Genomic DNA, 11,367 nt, shown 5'->3' with positions numbered 1-11,367 from the left:
TACTTGGAAATGAGATTTTCAGCATGCTTAGGGTCATGTGAGCTACTGGGGGAATATGTGTTTGTGTTATTTCTGCTGCCTGCTTCGTGACAGAAATGATTCTTGGGAAGCAGAAAAGTGGGTGTAGTTTGTAATTCTCTTAAAATAAAGCGACTGAAATCTTGGTGTATGGGCAACAGGTTATGAAGGTGGGGAAAAAAGAAGTTAAAGGCTGTACTTGTCAGGGTGTGGCAGTGGAGATGCCAGCTGCTGCCTTAGGTCCAACCCAGCAGCACAGTTGTTATGGTAACAACAAAAAAATACATTGGTCTTGCAGTATTCCAAGATCTAACTGCTGTGCCAAAGTGAGTGAGTGTAGAGTCTTATTGGATGAGGGAGACATAGATGGACCGCCAGTTCAATGCCCTCATAGAAAATCTCAAGTGCAGAGTGACCATCATTTGTGTTCCTGTAGTAACACAGCTTTTCTTGGAAAAAATAACATTTAGAGAAGTCAGATGGCTGGGGTTGAATGAGCTCTTCCACAGGCATGCAGGCAGCTGTTCTGTGTACCTGCAGGAGCATCCCTTCCTTAAATTTAGGCATAATGCAGATCTGTGCTATTTCTTCCAGTAGCTCCCTCCCTTGCAGGGTCTGGAGAAATCTTTAGGGACTGTAGAGCTCCAGGCTGCAGCTTCATTTGAGGTTTTTTGTTGACATTGTTCTTCGGCTCCACCACAGAATTTGCAGGTCCTATCTCTGATGTTCCCCCTTAAAGCTTTTGTATTTTAGCCTCCTGGAGTGTAAGCTGACCCACAGTCTGAGGACTCAGCAATACACCAACACAATATGATAATTAAGGAATCTCAAATCTTACCTTTGGTGGGTTTTGTATCATTTATTACTGAACTTTCTTTACTTGTACTGGAAAGTCTTGAAGTGCTCTGTGATTTTTTGTCGGGGAAATGCTTTCGGTATTGATGTTTAATTTCCTACTGTGCTTCTTGCACACATCTAGGAAAAATATGCAGGTCATTTGTTTTTGTAAAACTGCAGTGTGACTCTGAGTTCTTAAAAAAAAATCAAATTGACATTCTACACCTCTGTTCTCAGCAGAGTTTTTTTTCGAGGAACCCCTGTTCAGTATGACAAATAGCTTTCAACAAAGACAGTGGACCTGGCAAAGGCAATTTGTTCCAGGAGGTGAAGTGGAAGAAAATTAATGTTTAGTATTTCAAGGAAGGCATTATTTTGTAGTTCATAGCAATCAAGACTGTTTAATCCTGTGTTTTTGTAAGCAACACGTGAACTCACTATAACTGGGAAGTATAGACAAAGCCTGTCTGCTCTATAAACAGGATCCCCATTATTTATGGCTACCTTTGCAGTAGCATTGCAACTGAAAACTGGGATCTGTTTTCCATAGGGGCTAACAGTTAAACTTCTAAGTTTTTTTGTTTTGTTTTTTTTTTACAAAGCCTCATCTTTCAAATTTTTCTTGGAGTATGTTTTATAATTCTGAAGGGATTAATAGTATGGGGAGTAAAGCCTAATGGTAGTCCTGCAGCTGGAAATAATTGTGCTGTGTATACAGGGTTCTGAAATGTTTAGCATCTATTTGTCTTCCTCGAGTAGATGGCTGAATATTACAGGCTTCCTCTTGCAGCCAGTAAGATTGCCATCTGCATTCTTCAGGATTTCCTGTTGTTATAGGTACCAGATAGGCATCCTATCAATGCCTAGAAAGAGTTCTTTTTTTGAAAAAAACTAACCAAACAAACCTCTTTTGGTGAGTTCCAGTTTCTCTGTTCACTTGTATTTTGTTTGAAGTGAAATCCTGGGGCAGGGGTGATCTGGTACTTCCTCTGTTTCCCTTGGAGTGTCTCATGGGCAGCCCAGCTGGTGCCTGCTGTGGTGACAGCCCAGTGTCTCCTTTCAGCCAGGCAGGTATCAATTCCCACTGAGGTGCTGAAATTTCTCTCTACAACTACAAATAACTAAAAGTCTTTCATGCTGGAGGAGAGATCTGAACACAAGGTCAAAGCATCAAATGCATGGGAGATTGTAGTGGTTTGAAAGCAAAACAAATGAGAGGCTCCAAGTCAGAGATACAATTTAATAGGAAGAAAGTAAAGTAAAATAGATGCAATAATACGAAAGACCACTGACAGAGTCAGAATACTACCTGAGCAGAGTGATGGAAGCAGTCCAGATGAGGTCTTCCTGAAGCAGTGATCCTGTAGAAAGGTCTGGTAGCTGTGTTCCTCTGGGAATCCAGTGGGTAAGGGCCCCCTGTACTGTCTCAAACCCCAGATTATATCCAGGTGAGAATACTTGGTTCCTCCCCCTGGGCGGAGCATCTCACAATGGGACGATGGATCATACAGGGGGTCCTTGATGGCCCATTAAACAGAGACAACTCCCGGAGGGAGTTATCTATGAGTCATGGGCAAGGCATCTGATGGGCCATTAACAGAAGATAATGGCCCAGAGGGAGGGGTCTGGGAAAACACTGCCCCACCTGGATTCAACAGTTCATGAAGATGGTGATAGAATACTTTGTGCACATCCTATACTACAACCCAGGACAGAGATGTTGCCCTCAAGTGCTTCACTTCAAAGAAATCTAGGATTGAAGCCTTGAAAGGATGTACTGATGCTCAGAAAGTGCTTCAAACTCAAGTGTTTATTTATATCTGTAGCCAGTGCTAGTTGGAGTCAGAAGCTTTTTTTTTCTTTTTTTAAGGAAAGTCAGAATCACATGTAGGCATTTCTCTGATTTTCTTTCTTTTGCATGGCATAGTGCTCTGCAATACAGATTCAGGGAGAGGGAAAGGAAATAACCCACAGAAATGTTTTCATACATGGAGTCCTCATTCCATCTCCTGTCAGCTTCTAGTAGGAAGTTTAATTAGTTGTTATTCAAAAACAAAACTCCCTGCCTAATTTTGTCATGCCTGTTTGGAAGAAAAAATTTGGGAAGCTTCTTCCAAGGAAACAAAGTCATCTTGTGAGGTTTGTTGTTAGTTCAGCTATATTTTCCTTACCAAAATCTACCAGGGCAGATTGACACGTCATTTCTAGTGATAGAAGCAGGTACAGCCTCGCTACCACACTTTATGTCCCCCAAGATACAGTGCAAGCAGTGCATAAATGGGCACATTTGGAAAATTCATGTTTCCTAAGAAAGGCTTCTCTGAGCTCTCTTTTTGAATTGTGTGGATAAGCAGAAAGAAGAGTAATGTTTCTATTCATGCCCCAGTCACTCATCTGAAGTAAATTTAAAATAAAAAAAACAACCAAAACCAAATAGAGTTCTTGTTTTGTTCAATCGCAGATAGATTTTACCGTTGTGCTGCATTTCTCCTTGGGCTGAGGTCAGACAGGTTGGCTTTTCTATATTTCAGACTTGACTGTTTCTTTGGCATAGGTGGATGTATCATGAGATGTAACTCAAGAATGACCATCTATTTGTGTCTGGTGGGGAAGTAAGATTGAAAATTAAATAGTGACTATGTCTAGTTTTTAAATTGCTCTAGTTCAGAGTTGGAATATACCAAAGGGTTGTGTAGTATGTTTTTCTTTCCCCATTGTAGCATCTAACCAGTAGCTCGAACCTTCATGTCACTGATTTTACCAAAGCTTGTCATTTCAAGTGGGAAGTTTTCATCAAAAAACAAAACCAGAGAAAGAAAAAAACAAGCACAAAATTGCTTGGAATTCTAGTGTGCCAAGTGCAGCTCTAATGAGAAGAAAGGGTCATGTAGAAATAAACAAATTACATCTTCTAATCCAAATCTCAGTTTGCCACCAGGCCTAAGAAGTACATTCTGAAGTAGAGGGAGGAAGCACTTGTACAGGAGGTGAAAGAATGGAACAGAGAAATCTGATTGCTCTCTGTTGCAATCAGTATCATAGGGAAAATAAATTGTATACTAGAATATCATTTGAAAGACCACATAACACCAGCTGTTATGATAACTTTTATGGAAACAGAGGCTATAAAGCAGGCTGTATTCTGATGAGCGTAAATGCTCAGAAGTCAGGGTGAAGGGCAGAATGAAAACAGGGTGTTCAGTCCTACAAAAAGTTGTATTTGGATGCTGACTGTTGAGCTCTTCTTCCCTTGGTATCTGCATTACTTACAAATCTGCCACTCTGACCAGCTCTTGTCTCAGAAATACTCCGGTTGAGAAATTGGGCTATTTCTGTTTTTTTCTGAGTTGTTTCTAGTGGATGGGATTTCCAGGAGTTGGGCTTCTGCCAGTGAAAAATGGTTATTTTTCCTGCACTGTGAACAGGCTGTGAATTTGAGATGGATGAGGGTGAGGGATACATCTGCCAGTTAATCTGCTTATTTCCAGATGGGGTCCCTTGTGGTTGGTCTCTTTCTTTTGGGCTTGCCCAGTTGAAGTTGGTGGCACATGGGTGGTTGGGATTCGTGGTGAAACCAGGCAGCAACCGAGGATGTCCAGACCAAACACAGAGTGGAAGAAGTTGGGGACCTGTTTGGTTTCTTTCTTCTAGTGATGAGAACTGTCACTTGGGCCTCTGAAAGGATTGTGTTAAACCAACTCCTCCTATCAATAGATGGATTAATCACATTTCTCACTGCAAGACTTGTTTTGGGCAGTGCTGCATTGTGATTTATTTTAGAAAGTAAGATTTCATTGGAACTTCTTTGCAGTTCGAAACTTCAAGGGCTTATTCATTTCGCTTGGAGCACAGATAAGCTGATGGTAACAATAAATCATGTTTTATGAGAGCTATAGAAATTATTCATAGATGTTGAAATCTCTAGCTGTTTTATGCCGGCCTCGTATTTTAATTTATGCTTGCTTTGCAAACACCAGCTTTTAAAAATGTATATTCTCTCTTTCAATGCATCTGCTTTTCAAGTGAGAGAAGGCATCATTTTAGACAATTCTAGAGCCAAATAATTAAGAAAACATAAAAAGCAAATAAAAGTCCTTCTTTATGTAATATCCCTTTCTACCATTTGTGCCAATAAAGAATAAAAGCCAGATGGTGTTATGTGGGTGTTAGAGCAGGGCTCTGGAGTCTGTTTGCAGCCAAGATGGTGGCCTGGATTTTATTCCTCTTGATGGGTTTGTGTTGCAGAACTTGTTATATTCATGGAGTTGGGCTTGAAGCAAAAGGATGAAGCAATGATTTTAGCCCTGCTCTCAGGTGGGAGGAAAGCAGGGTTCAGGTTTTGGCTCTGCTTCAGCTTTTGTGGATTTACAAGAGAAGCCCAGGCATGTAAACTCTTCCAGTCCCAACCGTGGATCTGAGGAGAGAACAGGGTGCTGACATCCCAGCTCTACCCAGCTCTGTTCCTGATGGAAGTGAGCGTACCTTTACCTTTGTGGTGCTGAACCACTTGGAGCAAGAGGACCTGAGTTAATGTTCCTCAAGGCAGGGGGTAGCAGGAGAAGTGCTCAGCATTGGTCACTTGGGTAAGTTCACACTTTCCAGGTCAGACTCCTGCAGGAGGATGGAATTTGGGACATGCCTTTGGCTGCTGAGATGCCTCTTAGCTCAGCTCTAGCTGCAGAGCATGAGAGCATGTCTGGATCCACAGTGAGCATGCCTTTGGCATAAAGATTTCATTAAAACTCCTTATTTTCAAATTCAGTATTTTTCATCAACTAGCAGTGATTTGTATCAGAAACATTTGTCATTTTACACTTAATAGAGAGCTACTTGCAATTGCTGACTGCAAATGGGAGCATGTATGGGTAAAGCTTTTCTGTTCCTTACTGCTGTAGCCTTGTTGGCTCCTCTTCAGCACTTGTTGGTTTGGAGTGGGTTTGTTACTTAATTTCATCCTTTCTTTTCCCCACAGTAAATACTCCTTGCCAAGAGTATCAAATCCGAGGACTGGAGTGAGTGTGTTGCAAGAAAATGGAGAGATGCTGCAAAGTGCCTTGGTACAAGGGAATGTGAGGAGGGATTTCACAGAAGACTTGGAGGGTGTTTAGACTGCACTCAGCTGGAGGAAAACACAATGCAGAACTAGCAGATGCAGAAAGTTAAAGAAAAAAGATAATAAAATGGTGAAATTAAGTAAAGGGAATAGATTTTGAGATCTATAGGGAGTAGATCGGAAGGAGTGTGATGGATAAGCAGGAAAGATGAGCAGAGTAACATGGACAGAAAGGAGCTCTTCCCACTCCTGCAAAGTGCTTTAGACAAAGAGGTGATAACTCACTAAGTAGGACCAGGTGGACTCGTTTGTCTGCTCTCCAGGGCTCAGCAGCACTGGTTTCAGCTGCCCCAAAGAATGAGTTCCAGACTCTCAGCACAGATAGTTGTTCTTTTGACAGCCAATCCAGGGGGCTGTCAACAGGCTTTCCAAAGCACTCAGTGTCTGCAGGAAAATGCTGCACAACGTCTGGGATTGTGGTCAGTTAAGAGCCATCTGAAAGGGAGCTGGAAGATTCTAAAGCTCTGATTTCTGTCCTAGAATGCTCAAAAAAACAGTGCTCTGAGATGTTAATCCTGTGGCATGGCTCTGGTTTTATCCCAGTGTTACACTGCTGGTTGTGGTGGAGTTAGTCTTGGTCCTTACTATTGTAAATGGGAGAGCAAGACCAATATGTTTCTAAATATCTGGAATTTTTTTTTTTTTTAGTGAAATACAATTTCTAGAGTGAAAATAACAATAAACCGAAGAGACTTTTTAATATCATGGACATCATAGTCAACTATGTATTTTCCTGCCAAGTGCAGGGAGTCTGGTAGGATGAGCTGCCCCTGCCAGCTGCAGGGATAGCAAATAACTGAGTGTTTGAGAATACTAGCTCCAAATCCGAGGTGGCAAGCTAGGCACAGGAGGGGTGGTTTGATGCTGAATGGCATCATTATGGACTAATCCAGAAGCTGCTCTTCCTAAGAAAAGAGATCTGTCAGGAAGCTGAAAACTCCCCACAAGTTTTCTTGGCCAACACAGCAAAAACAGAGGAAGTATGGGGACAATGCAGTGGGAGCTTGAAGGATGCAATGAGACAAGCACTGGGTCTTCAGAAAACCAGCTTCTGGAAATGGGGGAGTGAGTCCAGGGCTTGGTCCTTTTGGGGTTTTTTCATCCAGCATTCAGTAGGCCAGAATATATATTTTTAATTTCATTTCGTGGCATTTTATTTCCTTTGCTATCTATTCATTTCACTTCATTTCTTGATTCCTCATTTCATTTATTTCCTGAAATCTTGAGATTTCAATTGAATCATTTCAGGAAATGAAGAATTTTCGTGAAGGAATTAAGTGAAAACAAGGAAATGGAATTGAAAGAAAGGAAGTGCATCAAAATGAAGCAAAAATCATGAAGTAAGTTTCACTGAAATCTGGAGATTTTGTTCACTTTCATGAAATGAAGGATTTTTGTCATGGCAGGGTACCCAGATTGCTCACTCCACGCTTTTTTAATCCAGCCGTGGTGGTATGGATCTCTCAGCAACAATAAGCTGCCATTAGGGTTTGGGTTAGGGTTTAGATTGCTGCAGAGCCTGCAGCTTCAGGGACACTGGCACTTGAAAAGGCAGTGCGAGTGCATCAGGGCAGGGTGCTACATTGCCAGCCCAACACTTTTTAATCTGTACACCTATGGCAAGGAGGACCTCTGCCACAGTGCCAAGCTGCCGTTAGGGTTAAGGTTAGTCTTAGGGTTAGGGTCAGGGTTGAGAGAGTAAAAGCCTATAGCTCCAGGAAAACTGGGGCTGGAAAAGTCCTGCCAAGGCGATCCCAGCAGGGCCCCAACCTTGCCGCTTCTACATCTTTCTAATCTGGACCACCCATGGTGATGGTGACCTCAGGCCCAACAACAAAACAGCATTAGGCTTCCTGTTAGGGTTGAGAGAGGAAAAGAGCCTAGAGGTCCAGTGATGCTGGGCCTAGAAAATGCAGGCCATGAGGATCATGGCAGGGCCGCAATGTTTCTGCCCTCTGACGTCCCACACCGCCCAACAAACAATGCTCAGTGATGAATTTTTCCTGACAGTTCTCCCCCTTTCTCTGGTGCTCTGGTAAGGGAAAACTTTTGACACATCCAGCATCTAGCAAGACAATCCACATAAATTGCTTTAGTGCTGGGTACAGACTCCATGGTACTTTCCTGATTGTCCCCACAAGGGACACGTGGAGCTGGTGGGTTGAGGAGGAGCTTGCCAAAGAGATTCCCAGCTGATGACCAGTGCCCAAGTAATCCCGGGCTGCAGCACCCTTCTGTGCCAGCTCTGCTGGGATCAGGAGGGAAATGGGTGCCTAGCCATGGGTCATGATTTTTGCATCCAGCATATGATGCATATGATGATCACATTTTTGCATAGTATGAGAACACAGGATTGCCAGGGCCTCTGGGACCCCAGGGCATGCCCCCCAACAAATGCCTAGCACAGTGCAACTCTGGAGCTGCTCCTGAAGGGGGCCTCTAAATGGCATTCCTGTCTCCAGCAGGCTGAGGGACAGCTCCTGTGTTCAGAAAAATCTCTTCTGTCTAGAACCTCAAGCACATTTTTCACATGGGAAAAACCATGCCACTGGTGAAGGATCCAAGGAGAAAGCTGACATGTGTGGGGTGAAGGTTGTCGAGTGCTGGGAAATACTTGCTCTAAAGGGGTGTATGAAATTCCTTTCTAAAACTGAAGTGAACCTGGTCTGTGGTAGATGTTTTGGGTCTGAACAGTTCAACTGTATGATGATGCACAGAGAACTTTCACACTCAGGGGCTATGTAATAAACTAGTTTTCAAATGCAGACCCAGTTCCCACACATAATCCCACTTTCTCACTGCAAGCTCAAAGCCCTGTGCTTAGATCAAGCTTTTTTACCTGATAAAGCCTACATTTGAGCAGGCCTGGCCACTGCTAGGGCCAGGGGTCACTGGGGGATAACAGAAAAATTTCCCTTAGCATGAATGTCTAGCTCAGTCTAGAATCAAATTCTTCATACTTAAGCTTTCTTCTGCCACTAGAGGTGATCAGATTTCTTTTTCTCCTTCTTAATTTTCTTGTTCCCTGTAACAAACCAAAATTTTTATTATGCTTATTCCTATTCCTATCCTTCTTATTTTCTTGTTCTGATTCCTATACTTATTTTTTATTTATAGCCTTATCATAGGATGGTTTGGATTGCAATGGACTTTTGAAGGCCATCTAGTCCAACCCCCATGCAATGACAGCGGCCATCTGAACTAGATCAGGTTCTTCCTAGTCAGTCTTACTCCGCTTGCTCTCTCCATCTACTACTGCTGCTGCTGTGATTACTGTAACTATAGTACTACTGGTATTAGCATCATCATTCCGTGCTGGACCCACCCTTCAGACCAAATCTCAGAGCCTTCCCAGTTTGAGCACCAGGTAAGAGCAGGCAGGACGAGCCAGCAGAGGGAGTGGTTCCCACGCTGTTTCGGCACAGGGGCGGACACCCTATGCCAACTGGCTTTGCCCAGGAGTCGGCCCATGGCTGCAGGAGAATGGCACAGGGGACCTGTTAGTGGTGGATGGGGACAGGGATGATGTAGGCTGGTGGTTTAGTCCTATTCGGGGTCGGGTGAGGCTTCAGAGCCCTGCAGGCAGAAGAGCCAGCACACACAGCCAATCTGGGTAACATGATAAGGCACTCATGGCATCTGAAAAGAAAGGCTGAGCCATCTATAAAAAGCCCTGTGGTGGGGATAAGGCATTATTTAACAACTTAAGTGAAAGAGGCTCTGACCTGTGCACCAGATTTAGGCTTGAGGAATGTGTACAATGATTTCATTTTAAAAGCAGAGGTGCACAGAGCTGGCACGCGGATAATCATCACCATCAACAAATACCCTTATATATAGCTTGAGTGTATGATTTGGGGCTACCACACATGGCCCCACCGTGCCAGGCACTGTACAAGCACCTAGATGAGAGTAGCCCCTTCCTCTTAAGCTGTTCAGTCTTAAAACTGAACAGTAAAACTGGTGGCATATGAAAACCTGACTGCTTGGGTTTTCTCTGCCTGTTTCTGGCATGGTTGAGCTGGAAAAAGATTTTGGAGGCAGCAGGGTGAGAGGGTGCAGCAGAGAAGCAGGGTAGGATGTGCACTGAGAGGATGAAGGCCAGAGCTACAAGAGGGATGCTACAAAAGAGAGCCAGAGAAGGAGTTTTTCCAAGGGCATTAGTGATGGGACAAGGGGTAACAGCTTTAAAGAGGAAAAGTTTAGACTGGACATAAGGAAGAAATTCTGCACTGTGACGGTGGTGAGATACTGGCACAGGATGCCCAGAGAAGTTGTGGATGCCCTGTTCCTGGAAACCTTCAAGATCCGGTTGGATGGGGCTTTGAGCAACTTGGTCTCATGGAAGGTGTCACTGCCCAGGGTAAGAGTATTGGAACTATGTGTGGTCTTTAAGGTTCCTTCTATGAATTCAGACGGGATTTGCAGCAAGCAGCATTCTTTTTTGCACACCAAATTGCATTGCAGTTTTAATAGCAAGCCTACTAGAAAGGGTCATCTTAAAAATGACCTTAAATGACCAAGTAACTGGTCAAGCAGGAGGACCTCCATCTCCTCACACCTTACAACACCTTTCTCCCTCCTGGAGCTTCATCCCAGCAAGATTTTTCCTACCTGGGCTGATCAAGGCGCAAACCAGGGACTGGTGGAGGGATGTCAGCTGCCATCACAGTCCCCTGTTCTCATTCTGAGCCCAGCTGTCCTGTAGGAAGCTTCACATGCCTGGAGGGTCACTGGCTGTCCACCCTGCTTCTGCAGGGGACTGAAGGTGTTCCCAGGACACACAGACACCAGGGGAGCCATGAACAAGGAGTCAGAGTCCACCAAGCAGCTGGAAAAGCCACCACAATGGTCAGGTGTGAGTATGACCCCCAGAGAGGCGGTGGCACTGCCCTCCTCCAACTTTTAGCTTGCCAAAAGTTCCATCGCTGCCTCATCATGTGGTACTGGGGGAAAAAATTCCCTTTCAGCACTAAACTTTGCTGCAGGTCTCCAGCTTCTCACAGGATGTGGGGCCAACATGGACCTAGGTCTCACCTTGTAATTGCTGCCCTGCTTTGTGTCAGACTGGAGGGCACTGGCACAGCACTGAGTTCTGGACTGCAGCAGGGCCATGCAGGGTTACTCTGGAAAATATGCACACTGATATTTTGTTCATCTAAAGCTGAAGTGGTCGGTATGAAAGAAAATAGCTTGTGGTCTTCATACCTCGAGTCAATGAATTCCTGGGCCTTTTATAGCTCAGGAATGCTGGGCACTCGTGTTTGGTTTTACAAGGCTTCGAAGCCGCAGCTTAAGGTCTGGATGAACATTAATCACAGTGGCACAATGACAGCTGTTCGTGTTTTTACCCCTCTCTCAGGTGGGACTGCACTGAGGACACTGTACCCTGTTTCCCC

Source organism: Chamaea fasciata, unplaced genomic scaffold (genome assembly GCF_029207755.1).
Source record: "Chamaea fasciata isolate MVZ Bird 193981 ecotype frontalis unplaced genomic scaffold, bChaFas1.0.hap1 SCAF_2, whole genome shotgun sequence".
In the NCBI taxonomy this organism is placed as follows: domain Eukaryota; kingdom Metazoa; phylum Chordata; class Aves; order Passeriformes; family Sylviidae; genus Chamaea; species Chamaea fasciata.
This window is presented reverse-complemented; position numbering follows the sequence as displayed.